This window comes from Triturus cristatus, chromosome 12 (assembly GCF_964204655.1).
Source record: "Triturus cristatus chromosome 12, aTriCri1.1, whole genome shotgun sequence".
In the NCBI taxonomy this organism is placed as follows: Eukaryota; Metazoa; Chordata; class Amphibia; order Caudata; family Salamandridae; genus Triturus; species Triturus cristatus.
Genome location: NC_140595.1, coordinates 92779736 through 92801662, shown reverse-complemented (window position 1 = coordinate 92801662; position 21927 = coordinate 92779736). Strand labels below are relative to the sequence as shown.

Here is a 21927-nt window from a genome sequence, read left to right as displayed (position 1 = left end):
ATTGAAGCTCAGCAGAGTGTGGCTGAGGGGGGTTGAAGTAGGGTCGTGTATCTGCATTAATTAAATACAACAAAGGATGGATGGATGAGCAGTGGTGGGTGGAGTGAAATGGGAGGTGTGAAAGTTGGGGAGGAAATAATGGGTAGCAGGGAATGACTGCCGCAGGAATAGGTCATAAGGGGTGAAGAATGGGTAGCGAGAGAGAACTCAAGAATGAGAAGGAAATGACTAGGAGTGGGGTTAAAACAGCGATTAGTGAGCAGTGACCGGTGTGGACTGAGGAACTGGAACTGGGGCGGCGAGGAGGGCGGGATGAAAGGATAAGTTATGAGTAGAGAGGGGTCAAACGGAGGAACTAAAAGTGAGAGATGAGAAGTGTGCAATGAGTGAGTGAAGCGAATGATGGGCATGGAGTGGCCAGTCAGGGGTGAGGAATAAAGAGGGTTGGAAAGATGAAATACGGAACAAGAGGTCAGGGAAGAGATGTGAGGGAGGATGAGAAAGAAACGAGGGCGAAGGAGGGCGGAGTAGAAATGGGGCGGATCAGCGACATAGCTAGATCTTTGGTCGCATGCGGCAGTCCATGCTTTTGCCACCCCGCGACGACCGCAGGTAAGAGCGGTCAGGGGGGTTGCCGCCCCCAAACTCCTGCGTCCGGGGTGGACCGCCATCCCCCCTTTTTACGCCACTGGGAGGATGCCTAATCCTAGCAGACACGCCCTCTGAGACCCACTCCTGCCCTGTGAAAAGGAGACAACATAGTTTATCCGTTGACACAACCATCCCTTTTGTTGTGATGCCTGTTTTCTGCAAGGCACACAGTTCACTGGGGGCACATGGATGTATTCTGAAATAATGAAGATCAAAGTCAATAATCAGAACAACTTTATTCAGCATGATACAGGCGGTGCACCGTAAGTATGTTGCCCTTGCCCTGCTTATGGCCAAACGAAGGGTGGCTTGTTGCTGGGGCCGGGGGCGGGCACCCAAGTTTAAGACATGGATTGTGGACCTGGTGACCTGTCAGGAAAGATTGGCCACATATGCCAAGATGCTGCCCAGAGCCTCAAGACCTAGGGAGATATGGGCCCCCCTGACGTGCTACCTATTGTCAGATAGGCAGAGGTCCGCGTCCTCGGAAGGTTCTTCCTAAGATTCTACTTGCACTGGAGGTAGGGGCGCATGGGATATCTTGGGGGGATTCCCCCTCACAACCACAATGTTGCTTCCCGAGTGAGCGCCCGGTTTCGGGGGGCGTGAGCCCCCACCTAGGGATATTTATGGAATTGGGAGAACTGACACAGAGTAGCGAAATATGGGGGAGAGGGGAGGTATTGGCCTAGTATGCACATGCTTGCGTGGGGAGGTCACTGGAGGGAGATCCCATGGGGTGATTACTGGCACTACTTGCGTCATACGCATACAGATTACTGAACCACATGCAGACCGCCATGCCTGCAAGAGCGGATAGAGATGGCTAGCATGATGAGAGGGAGAGGGGCCCATGGGGATGTGGGGGGGGGGGGAGACGCGCACAGCCTGCTATGTCGCTCCTAGAATGTGATGATGTAATGTATATTTCATCATGGTCCACTGCTATTACGACTGAAGAATCACTCCTGCTATTGGTATACTGTATTGTGCTCACATTACTGTTTGGAATAAAACAGTTTGCTTTGAAAAACAATAAAAAGAATTAAAAAAAAAAACTTTATTCAGCATGGGTTTACAGCAACGACATCCCTCACCCGCAGAATAAAAACGGTGAGCCCCGGGAGTGCACCATAGAAACTTCACAACATTCTATGGAATGTACAACTACAACGATAAGGGAAGGGACGAAGGAAGAGACCAAAAAGGAAACTAAAAAAGGAAATAAAGAGGCAAAATACAACATATTTGTTGCTGCAAAGGACACCGCTGCTGGGTATTTTTTACTTCATTGACCTCGATTGGGATAAAATATTACAACTATAGCTCTTTAGCCCACCTGCTTACAATGTACCTTAAAAGCCTATGCTCAGCCCTATTTTCCAAAATGTTTCTCAGAGAGTGGACCCCCTCAGCCTACATATCACCGTTCCATAGGCTCACACACGTTCAGCCTCTGAAACCAAGGGTGGGAGGTACCCTTTGCAACGGTGCTTGATTTGTAAAATAATGAGTGCCAGGGCCCTGACCGGGAGGCCACTGCAGCTTGCACCACCCATTGCCCCGTCATCGCTGCCAAAGCAACCACTAACTCTCTCTCTCGCCCGCAAGTGAGACAGTTCAGATTATTCCAGGTCCCCAAAGCTGAAGGAAAAGCTGGGGAGGCAGGTATTAGTACATTTTTTATGTATATTGTATTCATAAACTACTGTTGGTCTGCTCAGCTCTAAATTAGATGAGCAGCGCCACCATGTGGCAGACTGGCATAAGTGCGGTATTGACAATTAAGTGCTGGTGCTGAGCACCAGAAACCACCGGCTCAAATTAAAAACTGCTTTGCAACGGTATCATTTTGCTATATGATCAGAGTGGACCTCTGAATCTGGAGCGGACCAAGCTTCTTAGGGACTTCATCTGCAGCATTGAGACATATGTTGCCAGAGATTGCTCAGACACACAGTCCATGCTCGCGCTACTTAATCTCAAAAACGATCTTAAAACTGGATTAGTAGTAGGCCTGTGTAAAATCGTGATTTTTTTTATACTATTAGGTCTGCACCTGAAGCTTCCAATGGATGTATTCAGTTCTGGTGCAAGGATTTTGCTGTTTCACTGGGCCATATCCCCCCAAGAATTTGTTTTTTTGGTGCTATTTTTTTGTAATCTGGCGCCTTCTTATGGCTAATTTGAATATCGGGGTTCGACAGCTTCCCAAAATGGCCTAAATGAGACCTGGCTAATGGCCGTTTCAGACGGGGCCGCAATGTTTCTACAGACTGTCTATGGAGATGGGTCAGTCACTGCCATGCTGGAGGCTGGCACACCCACTGCTGGCCAATAACGCACCCTCAAAGCTGCTCAGGAACAACCCTATTAATCCAACTGAATATTCACACGAATCCAGGGCTCGGGAAGGGACAAGGCACCTCCAACCACCAAGGAGTGAAGGTGAGCAATCAGATGCCTGGACTGCCAAGAGGTAGGAATACGGATTCATGGAGAATGGCGGCTTTAACAGAAGAGCAGCGTTCCTCCCACAGGTCACAACAGGGACAGCCTCAGGAGGAATAGTACATGCAATAGTGCACAGACACTGCTGGGCACTGTACAATGTCCAGGGAAACATGTTATCATGAAACATAAGGGGAGGTAAGATTTTAGGTACTGCTTGTCGCTGGAGGCAAGCAGAAGGGGAGAGCTCAGGTAAGGCGAGGGAGCTGGGGGTGGTAGGAAAGATGAAAGAACAGAACAAGGCGAGACATAGGACCCGCCTAGAGTGGGCAGGTTGGGAATAAAATGGATTGCGATTCAGGTGTGGGGAAGTAGAAGTTAACTAATAAACCTGTTATAAGTGTTTGGCATTAAAGGAATGGGAGGGTCTTTCAAGCCTTTATGGGTGGGCAAAATGTAGGGGTGAGGGATGGGTTAGTGTTTAATGTGAGAACATTGGTTAGGAACATTTAGAGTCTGTGACCGAAGGGTGTAAATTCTTGCAGTGCTTAATTTGAGTCAGTGTTTTCCGGTGCTCGGCACCAGCACTCAATTGTCAACACTGGCACTTGTGACAGTCTGCCACAAGATGGCACTGTCTGGTTAATTGGGAGATGACCACAACAACAGTTAATTAATAATTTAATATACATTAAAAATGACTATAACCTACTGCCCAAGCCATTCTTATAGCTTTGGGGGCCTGGAATAGTCTACATTGTCACACTTGTAGCAGTGTGCTGGTTAGTAGTTTTTCTTTTTTCTTTTAGAGTTTTATATAGCACAAACTCGACCCGAAGATATCAGGTATCGGAGCGCTTTACATGAGCACCAGTTTCGTTACAGATGGACACATTAATTTTTGTTAGGCATAGGGAGATTAAGTGATTTGCCCAGAATCACAGGATGTTGAGCGTCTTTGCCAAGACTCGAACCTGGTTCCCTAGCTACGAGGTCGACCGATCTAGCCGTAAGGCCACATCCTCGCCCCATTTGTGTTGTTACTATCACTGGTAGGGGTAATGTGTTGTGCAAGCTGCAGAGGCCTCCTTACAAGAGCCCTGGCACATATTGTTTTACAAATTAAGCACTGAATCCTTGTGGACTCTACTTGCTTCCAATAAAGCAGACTTTTGCACATATGTGTCAGGAGTAGTCCTTCCCAGTATGTATAGCAGTGATGGTTGCAGTGCAAGCTACACAATATATTGACACACCCGTATATGCATAAGCAGACATAAGACAGTTACACAGACACACAGGTATATGCACACACAGATATAAATATGTGTGTGTATGTTTGTGTATGTAGCATTCGGACAAGCTCTGCATCCAACCAGCTGCCAGCACCTTGTGTTTTCAATGCCTCCAGATTTCTACCATCTTTGCTTTCAGGTCAAACACTCATTAAAGTGTCTCTTCCTGCCAGTGGATTCTTTCCACTGCCCAAAAGACAAGAATCATAACTGATTTGAGAATCATTCACAAAATGGCAGCTGAATCTGGATCTAGAATTCTGCCTGTGGTTCTGCGATTGCTTTTTGATTCATTGCCAGCTTCTACACTTTTTCTCCAGTGTGAGATATGAGTTTTCCATGCCCTTGGGCCCCCTCCGAACTCCACTAAGGTTGAGCACCTCTAAGGGGTTTCCTCCATTGCAGTGAAATTTTGTTTCCACCACCCACAATCGCAAATCTGAATCCATTAGTGATTTTCAAGGTGGGCGCAAACAAACTTTTCAGAGCTATTCTCACAGCCAATCACATTTGTGGAAGAAAACAAAATAAAAGTGTGATTGACAGGAGTTGCGAATCATGATTTGAACTGCACAGACTACACAAAAGTGTTTAAACTTTTATTGCCACATTATTTTGATGCCTGGCACCCCTCATCGTTTTTTTAAATGGCTGCATCTCAAAAACTATTGGATGTATTTACAGCTAACCAATATGAGCTTGCTTTCTGATTAAAGCTCTACTTTCATGCCAAGTTTGAGGTTACTCAGTTCAGCAGTTCTGGCTGTAGGCGTTAGCAACATTTCCTGTGGGGACTAAAATGGGAAAATGCTTAATTTTTTTACCACCATCCAAAACTTTTTTTCTCCATATGGATATAGCATGAAAGGTGGTTTGAGGGTCTTTAGCTGACTATGCCAAGCAACTGCGAAATTTAGAGCAGATCTGACCATGGGTTAAAACTAATAGACAAATAAAAAAAATATTTTTTCAATGGAAAGTGGGACTGAACCATAACTACACAGTGCAGGGACGTTCCTCTGCACCCTTCTAAGTACGGGATACTTGCGATGTCTGGTGGATCAGTTGATCCCTTTGACCTGATTTGAATCCTGGTGAGTTCACTCATTTTATCACACTCGTAAGGATGAAAGACTGAGTACCAATGCATTGGGTAACAATAAACATTTGTTATTTGCTAATAGCGCCAAAAGATCTCCACGGGGTAAAGGTGCACTTTACAAATATATTTGTAGGTTAAAAATATGCTATAGAATACCTGATTTATGTCCACCACGTTGGGGATGTCTTACCAACGTATGCGCCTTGTATCGCACATGCGCATATGGAACGTAGCGCACATGCCTGCACCTTCAGGATCTCCACCAGCGTGAATGTCTCTTAGCAGGTCCCAGCAGCAAAGAAATGGTTCTATTTCTAGCAGGGAGTCTGTAACTGGGTTCTCTCCCTGGACTAGGCCAGTAATGAGATCTAGCTCTCAGGGTGTCCAATGAGTAATATTCAATAGTGTAATAATAACACCTACTATTTACAGCACTTAGAGGTGCTATGAAATGCTATATAAACACAAGCTCTGACCATTGCCATAGACAGTTTATCCTGGCCCAGTATCACCTGACAGGTGCAACTGGCGAGCACATTCCACAGTCAATCTGACCGGTGCTTAATTTGTAAAATAAGTGCCAGGGCCCTGACCAGGAGGCCACTGTAGCTTGCACCACCCATAGCCCTGGTCATCGCTGCCAAAACAACTACAAACCATCTCTCTCGCCTGCAAGTGCTACAGTTCAGATTATTCCAGGTCCCCAAAGCTAAAGGAATGGCTGGGGAGGCAGGAATTTGCAATTTTTTTAATGTATATTGTGTTCATAAACAACCGTTGTTCTGCTCACCTCTAAATTAGATGAACAGCGCCACCATGTGGCAGACTATCCTAAGCACAGTGTTGACAATTAAGTGCCGGTGCCAAGCACCGGTAACCAATTAAGAGCCGGCGCTGAGCACCAAGAACCACCGGCTCAAATTAAGCACTGATGACAAGACAAGAAGCTCTGCCTGCAATTGATCCGATTACTTATGCGCATGGGCAAATCTGACATCATAGAGGCACAATCCATTGGGAGACACTTATGAATGGAGACAGGAAAATATGCTACCCTGGCAGGAAGAGTGTGTGCTTTAGGGGCATTGACACTCAAGATCCTTGTACGACTCGCCGTTATAAATCACTTTCTGTGAATTCTCAACCTTTAAACCGGTCCCAGGATGCTTGTTTCCGGTCCAGAGAGGACCTGGCCGGGCAGTTTGGGCTGGACTGTTCCCATGAGGCACAGGGTCAAGACTGATTTGCATATAGCTGTGTCTGAACTGGGGTGGCATAGTGAGCAAAAGAATAATGATGGATTCAACCCAAATCTGTGACTGGGGGTGAGTATCTGAAAAGTTTCAACGCTCCGTCCATCATCTCCTTGTGTTTGCTTTTGTCAACCTTTAACCATTTCCCTGTTCACAACACGACCACCTTCAGAAAGAGGCGGCCAGCTTGCGGAAAAGCAGCCCACCTCAAGAGAGGAAGGACGCTGTATGGGAGGCTGTCTGGGGGAAAAAGCGATGTATCTCTATTTTAGTAGGTTTCCATGCTTAGATTTGCACGAAAAAGCAGTCTCACAATGGAGTGCACTTTTGTACAGGCCACGAACGTCTTTTAGGGGTCGCAGCTGCAACTCCTGGCTAGTCCTTTGCTACACCTTACATTACCCTTGTGACCCCCGGGCCTCAGATTGCAAAGGATGCTCCTTTTTAGGTCTCGCCTGACCCAGCGCATGCGCTGATCTGGCGAGACTTATTTAGAGGGCTCCAAAAAGTGCTACCAGGCCAGCCTAGAGCTACAGTGCATGTGCGCGGGCGCGCACGCCGCGCTTTACCGCGATTACTTTCACTTTCGCGGCCGCTTTGATGTTTGATCGCAATCGCGATCACTTTCACTTTCGCGGCCACACGGCCGCTTGGCATAGCCAATAGGTCTCGCTTTTGAGACCTTATAAGTATTTAGTTATGCAACTGTTGCATTGCTAAACACTTATAAGGTCCCAAACGCGAGATTTATTGGCTATGCCAATGCTTGTTTGTGTTAGAATAGAATTTAAAAAATAGCTTTGGGATTTTTCTGTCTGTAAAACAGCTACTCCAGGCTGTGTGGGCAGGTACACACTTGAAACATTAAACTGTTTCAGTTTGTTCAATCAAGTAAGGTGGTGTTTAGCAACACTCCCTTTAGCCCCTTGAGTGATACCGCCCTTTCCCCGCCCTGTGCCGGCCCTTTCATTAGCGGGCGGGGTTCATGACGAGACCATCTCGTCATGGGCACTCAAGAGGTTAATTCTTTATACATTTTTTTATAACCGGGTAATTATACTTGTGTCTGCTTTAATTATCAAATAGGGTTAGTTTAGAAACCTCTAAAATACTTTGAACTGCCTCTTGTATTGGCTGTTTTAAGATTTTTAGCGTGGAATAAGTACCAGCTGATTTCCCCATTTTTTCCCCAACGGCAGTATAATACCAGCCATGTTGGTAGAATGTTTGCAACATGGCAGTCCTAACTGCATCAAACAAGCATTGGCAAAACCAATAGGGCGCGCCTATGCAAGTGCTATTGGTTTTGCCAATCTGTGTTAGTCATGTTGTACAACAGTGTGGCTGCTGTTCAGCATGGCTAAAAGTTATTGTCAAAAATGGGGTAGATTGGGGCAGATTGGAGTGGGGTGGATTGGGGTACATTGGAGTGGGGGAGTTGGGTAGATTAGCTTGGTAGACTGGAGTGAAGTAGATTGAATTGGGGTAGATTGTGGTAGCATAGGGCAGAGTGGAGTAGATTGGTGTAGAGTGGGGTAGATAGGAGTGGGGTAGAGTGGAGTAGGCTATATTGAGGTAGATTGCGGAAGAGTGGAGTGGGGTTTATTGGGGTAGATCGGAGTCGAGTGGGTTAGAATGGAGTGGAGTTGGGTAGATTGCACTGGAGTAGGCTAGACTGGGTGGATTATAGTAGGGCAGAATGGAATGGAGTGGGGGTATATTGGGGTAGTTTGGAGTGGGGTGAATTGGTGTGGCGTGGAGTGGGGTAGATTGTCCTAATGGGGTAGACTGGAGTGTATTGAGGTATATTGGAGTGGGGTAGGTTGCAGGAGGGTAGATTTGAGTGGAGGGGATTGTGGTGGAATGGGCTAGATTGGAGTGGGGTAGATTTGAGTGGTGTGTGGTTGATTGGCGTGGAGTGGGATGAGTTTGGGTAGAGTGGAGTGTTGTAGATTTGAGTGGAGTGGGGCCGATTGTGGTAGATTGGAGTGGGGTAGATTGTGATGGACTGGAATAGATTGGAGCGGAGGGGAGTAGATTAGAGGAGTTGGATAGATTGCAGTGGAGTTTGGAGTGTAGTGGGGTAAATTGGAATTGACTGCGGTAAAGTGGATTGGGGTGGGCTGGAGTAAAGTGGGGTAGATTGGAATGGGGTTGGGTAGATTGGAGTGCAGTGGATTGTATTTGAGTACATTGGAGTGGTGTGGATTGGGGTAGATTGGAAAGGAGTGGGGTAGATTGGAAAGGAGTGGGGTAGATTGGAGCAGAGTCAGGTAGATTTGAGTGCAGTGCAGTACACTGGGGTGGAGTGGGGTAGATTGGAGTTGGGTGCTATTGATTGGGTTAGATTGAGTGGAGTGGGGTAGATTGGAGTGGAGTAGACCAGAATGAAGTAGATTGAAATGGAGTAGGATAGATTGAAGTGGGGTAGACTGTAGTGGAGTGAGGTACATTGTATCATAGTGGATTGGGCTAGAGTGGGGTAGATTGGATTGGGGTGGATAGATTGGAGTGGGGTAGATTGTGTGGAGTGGAGTGAGGTAGATTGGAGTAGATTGGGGTAGATTGCAGCAGAGTGGGGTGGGTTAGTGTGGGATAGACTGGTGTGGAGTGGTATAGATTGGAGTGGAGAGGGGTATATTGGAGTGGAATAAGTGCTGTGGAGTGGAGGGGTGTGTCATAGAGTGGAGTGGAATGGCGTATTGTGGAGTATGGCTGTTGTGGTATCGCACTGCCATTACAGACAACACATTTTCAATTGAAATTACCATTACATTTGCACCGAAATACGGCTTTACTGCACACAAACGGTCATTTGTGCCAATGTCATCACCTAGTGTATTGACGCATTTTGATCGTGTTCAAATATTTGTTTCCACCACACTTAAGAATAACAAAAAAAGTGCTTCATTTATACCAATTCTGATATATTCTGAAACATCAGCACAGTTGTTTTTTAGGTCTCGCCTGGCTATCGCGTAAGCGATCGCACAGCTAGACTTATATAGGGGCTTCCGAAAATGCTCCCAAAGGCTTCCCAGGCGGATCGGGTGGCGGTTACGCGCACAACCACGAGCATTCCATTTGCCACCAGCTACTTCCTGCGCGTGCGCTGCCTCACGCATTCAGAGAGATTTAGTAAGGGGCACAAGACCTTAGGAATGCGGTTTATGGCCAGTGCATGTGAGGCATTCAAGCGCGAAGCTGGCATCTAGCATCGGACTTGCAAGCAGCAGACTGCTTTCGCCAGCGCACGCTCGGCCTCACTTCCTGCATCCCCTCTTACAACAATTAACTTTCGTTATAACTCACACCCCTTATGCTCGTTCCCTCCCACCCTTCCTTTGATGTCCGCTTTTCTTGTTTACAAACCACGCCACACACTGCTGCACGCCACACATTGCTGCACGCCGCACACTGCTGCACGCCGCACACTACCGCATGCCACACACTGCTGCGCACACTACTGCATTACACACTGCTGCATTACACACTGCTGCACGCCGCACACTGCTGCACGCAGCACACTGCTACACGTAACACGGCTGCACGCCTCACACTGCTGCACGCCTCACACTGCTGCACGCCACACACTGCTGCACACCACACACTGCTGCACGCCGCACACTGCTGCAGGCCGCTGCACGCCACACACTGCTGCACGCCACACACTGCTGCATGCCGCACAATGCTACACTAAACACTTCTGCACATCACACACTGCTGCACGGCACACACTGCTACACGCCGCTGCACGCCACACAGTGCTGCATAACTCACACTGCTACAAGAAACACTGCTGCACGCCTCACACTGCTACACGAAACACTGCTGCACACCTCACACTGCTGCATGCCTCACACTGCTGCATGCCTCACACTGCTGCACGCCACACACTGCTGCACGCCACACACTGCTGCACGCCACACACTGCTACACGAAACACTGCTGCACGCCACACACTGCTGCACACCTCACACTGCTGCACGCCACACACTGCTGCACGCCACACACTGCTGCATGCCGCACACTGCTGCACGCCACACTGCTGCATGCCGCTGCACGCCACACACTGCTGCACGCCACACACTGCTGCACGCCACACACTGCTGCACGCAGCACACTGCTGCACGCCGCACGCCACACACTGCTGCACGCCACACACTGCTGCACGCCACACACTGCTGCACGCCACACACTGCTGCACGCCACACACTGCTGCACGCCACACACTGCTGCACGCGGCACACTGCTGCACGCCGCACACTGCTGCACACTGCTACATGCTGCACGACACTGCTGCACGCCACACACTGCTGCATGCCGCACACTGCTGCACACCACAGTGCTGCATGCCTCACACTGTTACACGAAACACTGCTGCACGCCACACTGCTGCACCCCACACTGCTGCATGCCGCACACTACCGCATGCCACACACTGCTGCATTACACACTGCTGCATTACACACTGCTGCACGCCGCACACTGCTGCACGCCTCACACTGCTACACGAAACACTGCTGCATGCCTCACACTGCTGCACGACTCACACTGCTGCACGCCACACACTGCTGCACGCCGCACGCTGCTGCACACCGCACACTGCTGCACGCCGCACACTTTGGCACGCCGCACACTGCTTCACGCCGCACACTGCTACACGAAACACACTGCTGCACACACTGCTGCATTACACACTGCTGCATTACAGACTGCACACTGCTGCACGCCGCACACTGCTACACTCCTCACACTGCTGCACGCCTCACACTGCTGCACGCCTCACACTGCTGCACGCCTCACACTGCTGCACGCCGCACACTGCTGCACGCCGCACACTGCTGCACGCCTCACACTGCTGCACGCCTCACACTGCTGCATGCCACACACTGCTGCACGCCACACACTGCTGCATGCCGCTGCACGCCACACACTGCTGCACGCCACGCACTGCTGCACGCCACACACTGCTGCACACCACACACTGCTGCACGCCACACACTGCTGCATGCCACACACTGCTACACGAAACACTGCTGCACGCCACACACTGCTGCACGGCACACACTGCTGCATGCCGCACACTGCTGCACGCCACACACTGCTGCACACTGCTGCATTACTCACTGCTGCATGCTGCATGACACTGCTGCACGCAGCACACTGCTGCACGCCGCACACTGCTGCACACTGCTGCAATACTCACTGCTGCATGCTGCACGACACTGCTGCATGCAGCACACTGCTGCACGCCGCACACCGCTGCACGCCGCACACTGCTGCACGCCGCTGCACACCAGACAGTTCTGCATGCCTCACACTGCTACACGAAACACTGCTGCACGCCACACACTGCTGCACGCCGCACACTGCTGCACGCCGCACACTGCTGCATGCCGCACACTGCTGCACGCCTCACACTGTTGCACGCCTCACACTGCTGCACACCACACACTGCTGCATGCCACCCACTGCTGCACGCCACCCACTGCTGCACGCCACACACTGCTGCACGCCACACACTGCTGCACGCCACACACTGCTGCATGCCGCACACTGCTTTTATGCCAGTTTATGCTACTGACATTGTAATTGACAATGCCTTTTATTTGTTTTAAAACCAAAACATAAATAAAAGGCATTGTAATTTTACAATGCCAATAGCTCAAACTCTTATAAATGCAAGACCTATTGCATTGCAAATGCTTGTTTTTGTTAGGTGCTAGAAAAAAAAACATTCTAAATCACCTCTTACATGGGTACTAAAGCAGGATTGTCAGATAAATTCTCTCACTTTCAAGTCAAAGAAAGAAAAATAAACATCAAGCTCCCTGGAAGAGAGAGCCTGGCATTTGACATCTGTTTTTGAATGCAAAGCAAATGCGACAAGATAAGAGCAAGATTTAAAGGCCTGTTTACAGAAAGCGAGTTTGTGGAAGAATACGGTAAACAAGGGGTGGGCAGCGGGAGAGACTAACTCAAACTGGACAGCCTAAAGCAAATGAAGAAAACAAATAGAAAGCCAGAAAATGTGAGTTACAAATCTAACGGTAAGCAACGCGCGGAATGCATTCCTAGGTTAGTTTTCTGAATGTCCCCAAGAAATCATTAGCAAACCAGACAGCTGTGCTGTTTGGTAGACTTCGACCAAAAAAGAAGGAATCACAAGTGCTCGTGTCAGTAGTCTGTCATGTTTTTTTTTTCTTTTACTAATGTTACATCCACGTCCTAAATGTCACTTCCTGTGACTAAATCAAGGCCAAACGTCACATAAAGCAAAATTCTGGGATGTCATCAGGGCTACAGATCATATGATGTGTCATCTGTGACGTCATGGGTTTCAAGGGCATTTAATGTCACTTCCACTACCGCCAGCATTTTGATGAATATACGTCCATTATGCAAGCTCTCTTCACAACCAAAGCTCTTGGGGGAACAGTCAGCAACACTACACACTTTCCTTACATGCAGATCTTATAGAGCACAAAGGCATCGTTGCAAGCTTTGCCCACATACATACGCCTACTCGCAGGAAGTAGGGGAATCTTCACTTGCACTCGGCCCACGCCTGCTCACAGGCAGTAGCAGTGCACGCTTTCCTCAAACAAATCATTTGCAGCACAGCCAGCAGCAGACCAACCACCCATTAAAGACACAAAGCATGCACTGCAAAGGCAGCAGCACTGCAAGCTTCCCCCATACAAGCTAGATATACAGCATGGGCATACGTAGCATGAGCAGCCTCAGAAAAACAGAAAACAAGTAACAAGCCACCTGCACAATGGCTGTCGTAGACCCTCGCGCAGCGTATATAGTGTATATAACAAAGGCAGCAGTCATAAAGGATGCTAGTTGCCTATCGCTAATTCTGTACTGTATTGAGAATGCGTAGTCTGAGTAGTTATTATTGGACACCTTGAGGCACTGTCAGGCGGAGGCAGACTCATTAAGAATGTAGAAGACCCCTTCAGAGTACAGACTCTGAAATAGAAGCCATTTTTGGCAGTGGTATCCAACAGCTGTCCACAGGCTTAGCCTAACTGGCTGCCAAGTGTCACTTTTCCCCAGCAAAATGTCCTAAGCCTGTAGAGTGGATTGGAACAGGGCCAGCGAGATTCTCACACCCTGGCAATTGCTGACAAATGGCCCAGAAGCAGAAAAGAGACGCCAGGAGGTGCGAGAAAGGAGGGACCACTTTATCATAGAATCTGACAAGCCGAGGGAGGACAGAACATATTCACAAATCTCTTCAAACTGCACGATATTGATACGAAGGCGCTAAATACACATTGAGCACTGTGTGTGCAGCCATTCTTACTTTACCAAACTGGAGTTCAGACATTTGCAGAAACTTAACGCGGGCTGCGAGGCGGCTTCCCACAGCCTCAAGGGCATAGGGGTTTGAGTTATAAGAAGCTGGATGTGAATGACAGCTGGCCCTTATTCTAGAAGGGCATCACAGTGTGCAATGAAAAGCTGAAGATGAGGGGCAGTAACCTTTCTTCCACATGTTTATCATAGTCTGAGCGGAGAGGGACAGTTGTCCTCTCTGCTTCAAGGGAGTCAGGAAAAGAGACATCAGAATCTGGAAGGGAGAGACTGCTGTCCACTCTGCTTCCACATGGGTATAACAATCTGAACGGAGAGGGACATCTGTCCTCTCTGCTTCCACATGGGTATAACAGTCTAAATAGAGAGGGACAGCTGTCCTCTCTGCTTCAAGGGCGTCAGGAAAAGATACATCAGAATCTGGAAGGGAGAGACAGCGGTCCTCTGCTTCCACATGAGTATAACAGTCTCAACGGAGAAGGACAGCTGTCACCTCTGCTTCCACATTGGTATAACAGTCTAAATGGAGAGGGACAGCTGTCCTCTCTGCTTCAAGGGTGTCAGGAAAAGAAACATCAGAATCTGGAAGGGAGAGACAGCGGTCCTCTGCTTCCACATGAGTATAACAGTCTCAACGGAGAAGGACAGCTGTCACCTCTGCTTCCAAATTGGTATAACAGTCTAAATGGAGCAGGACAGCTGTCCTCTCTGCTTCAAGGGAGTCAGGAAAAGAAACATCAGAATCTGGAAGGGAGAGACAGCTGTCCTGTGCTTCCACATGAGTATGGTACGGAACGGAGAGGGACAGCTGTCCTCTATGATTCCACATGGGTATAACAGTCTGGAAAGAGAGGGAAAGCTGTCCTCTCTGATTCCACGTGGGTATAACAGTCTGAATGGAGATGGGCAGTTGTCCTCTCTGCCTCCACATGGGTATAACAGTCTCAACAGAGAGGGGCAGCTGTCCTCTCTGCTACAAGGGAGTCAGGAAAAGAAATATCAGAATCTGGACGGGAGAGACAGCTGTCCACTCTGCCACATAGGCATCAGGGTCTGAACTTTAGAACGCTGGATGTGAGAAGCAGCTGTCCTCTCTTATGCAAGGGCCTCAGGGTCAGATCTATAACAAGCCAAAGGTTAGTGGCATCTGTTCTCTTTTCCACATGGGTATCACTTTCTAAAATATAAGATGCTGAAGGTGAGGGCAGCTGTCAACATTTCAATAAGGGCATCAGAATTTTAGCTATAAGATGCTGAAGGTGAGGGCAGTTGTCAACATTTCCCTAAGAGCATCACCATTTTAGCTATAAGATGCTGAAGGTGAGGGCAGCTATCAACATTTCAATAAGAGCATCACAGTTTTAGCTATAAGATGCTGAAGGTGAGGGCAGCTGTCAACATTTCCCTAAGAGCATCACCATTTTAACTATAAGATGCTGAAGGTGAGGGCAGCTGTCAACATTTCCCTAAGAGCATCACAGTTTTAGCTATAAGATGCTGAAGGTGAGGGCAGTTGTCAACATTTCCCTAAAAGCATCACAGTTTTCACTATAAGATTCTGAGGGTGAGGGCCATCTGTCCTCAGCAGGGTCTGAGCTATAACAAGCTAAAGGTTAGGGGCCAGCTGTCGCCTTATCCACAAGAGTATCATAGGGTGAACTATAAGGCACTGAGGGGTATCTGTCCTCCTTGTCATATGGGAGTTAGGACATGAAATATCAAAATCTGGAAGGGAGAGACAACTGTCTGCTATGCCACAAATATTTAGGAAACAGTGGTTCTTGTGGACAATGTAAGAATCCTCAATAGTATGTAGGCACAATGGCAAAATAAAACTGAAATGGGATGCTGAAGGTGAAACTTTATACAGAACACAATAAAGAGACCAAATACTGTTTTGCAAAACAAATGATGTCTGTATTGAAAACATGCAGACTGTGCCCGGTGTCCCATGTGAAACAGAACCAACATAACAAGAGTGGCAAATTACAACATAGCATAAGGTTTCTTAACCCCTTCGCTGCGGCGCGAATTCCGCCGCCGCGCTGGGGATGTTTTAAGTGTGCGCGGCGCCGCCATGCTCATGACGGAACCACGCCGTCATGAGTCACGGGCGAGCTGTGCTCATGACGGAGTGGTTCCGTCACGGCGCCGCCCACTTACGTTAGACGCCCGCACAGGCGGGGAAAAGGCGCCGGGTGGGCGGAGCGGCAGCCAACGGCCGCGGCATGTCTGAACCACTCCGTCATGAGCACAGCGCGACCGTGGCTCATGACGGAGTGGTTCCGTCATGAGCAGGGAAGGGGTTAATAGATATAAACAACATTTTTTTAATGAACAATGTCCTACAACAGCATCTTTTCAATTTAGCGAGGACCGATATGTTCTGGTTTCTGAACTTTATAAATCTAGAGGTGATGGACCTCTGTCCACTGTACCACAAGATCATCACGACAAGAACTATCACACTCTGTAGCGAAGGGGACGTCTGAACACACTGTCTCAAGGTGTGAACTCTTAGAAACTCGGTCAAGGGGCAGCTGACCCTTCCCTTACACGTGTATCCAGATGGGAAAGAGAGGAGATGTTGTAGTAATCTCTTCTATCTCTTTGACGGCATCTGTGATGTCATTGTCATGACAATAGAATGTACATGTTTGAATGCCAGGAGCAGTTCAGTTCCTGGGAGCTGTGGAGGCAAACGGTCATTAAACAGGACGTCTCTTCACTTACCTGTCTCAGCTTCATTACTTCAGAATCCTACCAGGCAGCAGTGCATTCTACGACAAGAGAGTCAGTGTCTCAGTTGTGTTGTGTCTGGAGAGGAGGGTTTCTGAACACTATACCAGGTTCATGGTATGGACTGTTTGTAGCAGAACGTGAGGGGTTATCAAATGTAGTTCCACACGAGTGGCTGGGTATTGGCTTTGGAAACCTGTAGGGGGCGAGTGGCTGGTGATCATTGAACCGCAAGGATGCTCGGTGAGAACTAGAAGCTGGAGTCGGGAGGCAGCCAACGAATGGACCACAAGTAATTACAGTCTAAATTATAAAGACCGGAGGTGGGAAGTAAGTATTCGCTGTAGCACAAGGTGGTGAAAGTATGAACTGTAGGCACGTTCAACTAAATGATCTCTCGCTCCTTACACCATCATTGTCTAAAGCTGCAGCTTGGTAACAATTGTTATTGTGTGATAAATGCATCAAGTACAACCACTAGAAGGAAGAGGGTTGGCCTCAGCAATGAGAGTTAACAGTGCAGGTTTTGTCTCCGGCCTCTCCGACCATGAGATCCATTTGTAAATCTGCTGCCTATTGTTCCAATGCAAACCACACCATCCTCTGAAGGGTTGGGTTGTAGCATCTTTTGGACTTGCCCAGTTTAAGACTCAAAAGTAAATAACAGAAGAGTCCTAATGACTTTACAAAGCCCTGAGGTACATCCGGGCAGGGTCAGCATCATCCGCTAGGCCTGATCTTCATCAGTCTCTCGACTTGGGTCAAGATCATCGCAAACGCATGGACAGCATGGTCCCTCAACCTGTGGTCAGCGGTGTCTTACATTTATTTTTTATATATTTGGTGATTTTTTTCTGTAAAGTGCTACGACTGCAGTCTGTGGAGTTCATAAACGTAGAACCAATGCAAAACCTTCAGTAAATGGAGGTGTTAACATTTGTAGTCAAGTGCAGGTCACGGGGGAGCTGTATGGAACTAACGCACGGGGCTCGCGCTCTCTTGAAGGGGTGATCCTAGTGCTGGCTTAGTGTGAGGTGTGAATCAAATGTCGTTTTAATCGGTCTTGCATCCACTGCTCTTTTGAAAGATGACAGGGTGTTTTTTAGTTTTGTATGATATTGCAACACTTAGAGTACTTAGCGCACTGTTCCTGTTTAGAGCTCCTGCTTTGCGCATGCCTTCTGGCCATGAGCGATCTTCCTCGTCTTTATAGCTAATTCCACCAGTGTCGGTAAAGTGTGTTCCTGAGCAGGGTGTCCAGAACTCTTACGGCTGTCCCACCGGGCTTAGTTTGCTAGATCGAGTTTAGGTATTGGACTGAGCATTGCTCACCATGAGATTACATTTGAGCTGTGGTGAAATGCCAATTTTACAAACTCATTTCCATGACCTTACAGCCAAGAGTGAGGAGAGGATGTGGTCGCTCAATCTCAGTACAGATGGTGGTGATTTAATTTTGGATTCGCTATCGCTTCGATTTCATTCTTTGATGAGGTTGAAATAATATGATTGCACTGGAAGTGTTCCCTTATCACATCAAGCTTAAGAATGTCTGGCTCCAACTTGTCTCAATACAATATTCCATTACCAAATTGTCTCTCAATTGTGACTTTGTATATGTACAATATATGTTCAATAACTTTACGGATATCCAATCTAAGAAACACCAGATCTGGCGCTAGCATCAGTCTCATGATCCCCTAACTGGATGACTGCCTAAAGTTTTGACTCTGTCATAAGAATCTTGTTAAAGATCATTGCTACATCTTGTCAATGCACACCTATGGATGCATGAGAGTTACCAACATCTTAAAAGCATAAGCATGAACATTGAAATTCTGGTATCTGGGACTCTAAGGGAACACTCTCCCTTTCCCTGGGCCAGTTTGAATTTGCAAAGTTCCCCACCTCACTAGAAATTACATAAAATGTCATCAAATGGATCAGAACTATTACAATATACCAACTTGCTATTTTCATTGCAATACAGTTATTTGTGGAATATTGAGAATCCGCTGTGTCTACCTATAAAAGGCACATTCCGCGCAGAGAATGTTCTCCGTAAGATTTATTGGGCACACAGAACACCCAGGGGCTTGTAAATAAGCCCCCCAAATGTCATATAATTGTGCAGCCAGGATTTTCAACTGCCCCCGTTCTGTATTCTGCATTTTACATTTCTCGGCAATGACAAACACATTCCAAGACATTTTGATTTTACTAAATGTATATGAATAATATACTTACTTAGGGGGGTGTTCAGCTCACCCTCTTCATCCATAGGTCTGTTATTTTCTCATTCACATTTTTGTTCCCGCCCATTTCCTAACATGACCGTGATTGGCAGATTTCTTCCCTTTCCCTAGGAGCTCATTCACATCCAATATAGTCTTTTTTAAGTGCCATCGACTATTATGGCATTCTGTCCTTTTCGAGACAAAAAATATTTTTGCTGTAGCAGATTTTTCTTAAAATTCGAGGCCCAACAATAAAGTATTGCAAACAATATAACCGAACAAAACAAGCCCCGACAAAGCAAAAAGGCTGGCAGACAACCCCTGATCTACTGGCTTTACCACTGCTCTTTGCCAGACATTTTATTACATTTTTATTGCAAATCCTCAAAATTACATTTTCATTTTATGGACCATGAACCTAATCACCAGAAAGGAGGAGGGGAGAGCGCCTTATTATCTAGGGAAACAATTTGAATGTATCTTAAATATAAACATACATTAAAAGCTAGATCTGAGGAGTTGTTTTTAAGCCACTGGGACAATCTAACTAAAACTGCTGTTCTAAAAGACTCGACAGGGTTTTGGAGAGAAGTAAAGGATTTGAGAGCCCTGGGTAGTAACATTACCCCGATAAACTGCAATATCACAGGTGACTCATGGGTTAATCATTTCTCTAAGCTTTATGCCGCGGTTGGAGACTCAACCGAGGATACCTTCCCTGATAGTACCATAGTTATAACATTAGAGGAGGTGGAGGAAGCCATTGACAATAGTGCCGGCAATAAGGCTCCTGGCCCTGATGGCTTGTCCATTGACCAGATAAAATCTAACATCTGTTTCTGGGCCCCTTTACTCTGTAATCTTTTTAATAACTTGAGTAAGAAATCCATCCCCCCGACATGGTCCAATAGTACCATCGTACCCATTTTTAAAAAAGGAAATAGGATGGACCCGGGGTGTTATCGACCAATATCTCTGATTGATAACACCCTGAAGGTCCTTGGAAGGGTTCTATTTAATAAAATTAGTACTTGGGCCGATGAGAACTCTATCATCCATCGTTGCCAGTTGGGTTTTAGGAGTAAACTTGGTACGGTGGAACAATGCCTGAATCTCAATCTCCTAATGGCTAAATATACAAGAGCCAAACAATCCCCCTTATACTTTGGTTTTATGGATTTAAGCTCAGCTTTTGATTTTGTAAACCGTTCTCGTTTATGGTCTATCCTTTTAAACTATGGTTTAGACGAATCTTTAGTCCACTTCTTAGCCAACCTCCATCGCAATTTGAAAGCTAGAGTACGAATAAATAACGATGGTGAGGTCTCAAATGATATTTTAATTGGCAAGGGGGTGAGACAAGGCTGTGTCTTGGCCCCCTTGCTTTTTATATTATACATCAATGAATTAACTAACTCTTTATGTAACCTGACAAAGGACGTCCCTATCATTAATCAGAGATCTATCCCGGCGTTACTTTACGCAGATGATGCGGTCCTTATGGGCCGCACCCCGAATGCTCTGCGCACTTTAATATCGGGATTTGTTAACTATATGTCTGATCTAGGTTTGTGTACCAACTTTAGCAAATCTTTTATAATGACCTGCGGCCCTAAAAATTATAAAATCTCAAAGATTACAATAGGTCAAAATACTTTAAAAAGCACTTGCACTTTCCCTTATCTGGGTCTGCTATTCTCTAATAGCGGTTCATGGCAACCACATGTTGCAATGGGGAGGAACAAACTCTCTAAATCTATTAATTCTGTTACCTGCCTTCGTCAACCACGTCGGGCCGATGTGGTTCCCAGTCTATTACAAATTTATCACACTCAATGTCTCCCAACTGAAACGTATGGAGCAGAAGTCTGGGGGTTCTCGAACTGCTCAGAATTACAAAGAGAAGAGAATAGATTCTGTCGGAAGATCCTGGGGGGGGGTTATCAGTGCACCGACCTTTGTATGTCATAAAGAACTAAAATTACATTATATTGAGGATTTTATAAGGGCCAGACCTGCATTATTTTGGTTAAGGATTTGGCAAAACCCAGCAGCTTCCCTTTCCCGTGAGATCATTATGGATTGCTTGAAAAGCGAGAACTCGAGTTTAATCCCTTGGATAAACGCGGTGGAAAGGAGCCTTGTGAGTGTCAACTATGGTCACCTTTTCACAGATCCCGAACAGATTGTCCGCTCTCATAAAAACTTGGTGAGAAGGGCACTTTATCAATACTTTTATAATGAGAGGGAAAGAGCGGACTCACAGAAACTATCCACAATAAATTATCTAATGATCCGGGAGTTACATACTGTACCCCCGACGCAACCCCAGCCCTATTTATGTAAAAAATTGGGCAGGTGGAACAGGAGTTTATTGTTTAGATTCAGGGACAGGAGCATTGTAAACCTTATTTGTTTTCCACTGAGCTACACTAAAAATCTGGAAAAATTACATTGCCCTTGTGATCTTGGTGGAACACAGAGTATGCTCCATTTTATTTTTGGCTGTGGTTTTTACAGGAAATATACAAAACACTACCTAATCCCCTACTGCAGGAAACATGATTTGATTGACCATAATCATGCTTATAGCCATTTTTTAACGCTTGGATCGGACAAACTAATTTTTAGAGTTAGTGGTTTTCTTAACGCAATAGTATGTTCACGCAGGTCTTTGAAAATTGAGTGATTTTGTTTACATATGCATTTTGTACTTTAGAGCCTATTTTGCACAAACTTAATGTTGGTTTACATATGCATCATGCACTTTAAAGCCAATTTGTATAAACCCAATGCATCGTATCTGCTTTACCTCTACAAAGTTAGTGGTTACATTTTTGTATATTTTTATATATTGCACGTATGAT

General features: G+C 46.8%; 1 long non-coding RNA gene across 5 annotated transcripts in view; it reads right to left on the bottom strand.

Annotated features, from left to right (window-relative positions):
- The window catches only part of LOC146772695 (uncharacterized), a 298817-nt gene that overhangs the window by 3784 nt on the left and 273106 nt on the right, over window positions 1-21927 (bottom strand). The window lies entirely within an intron of this gene.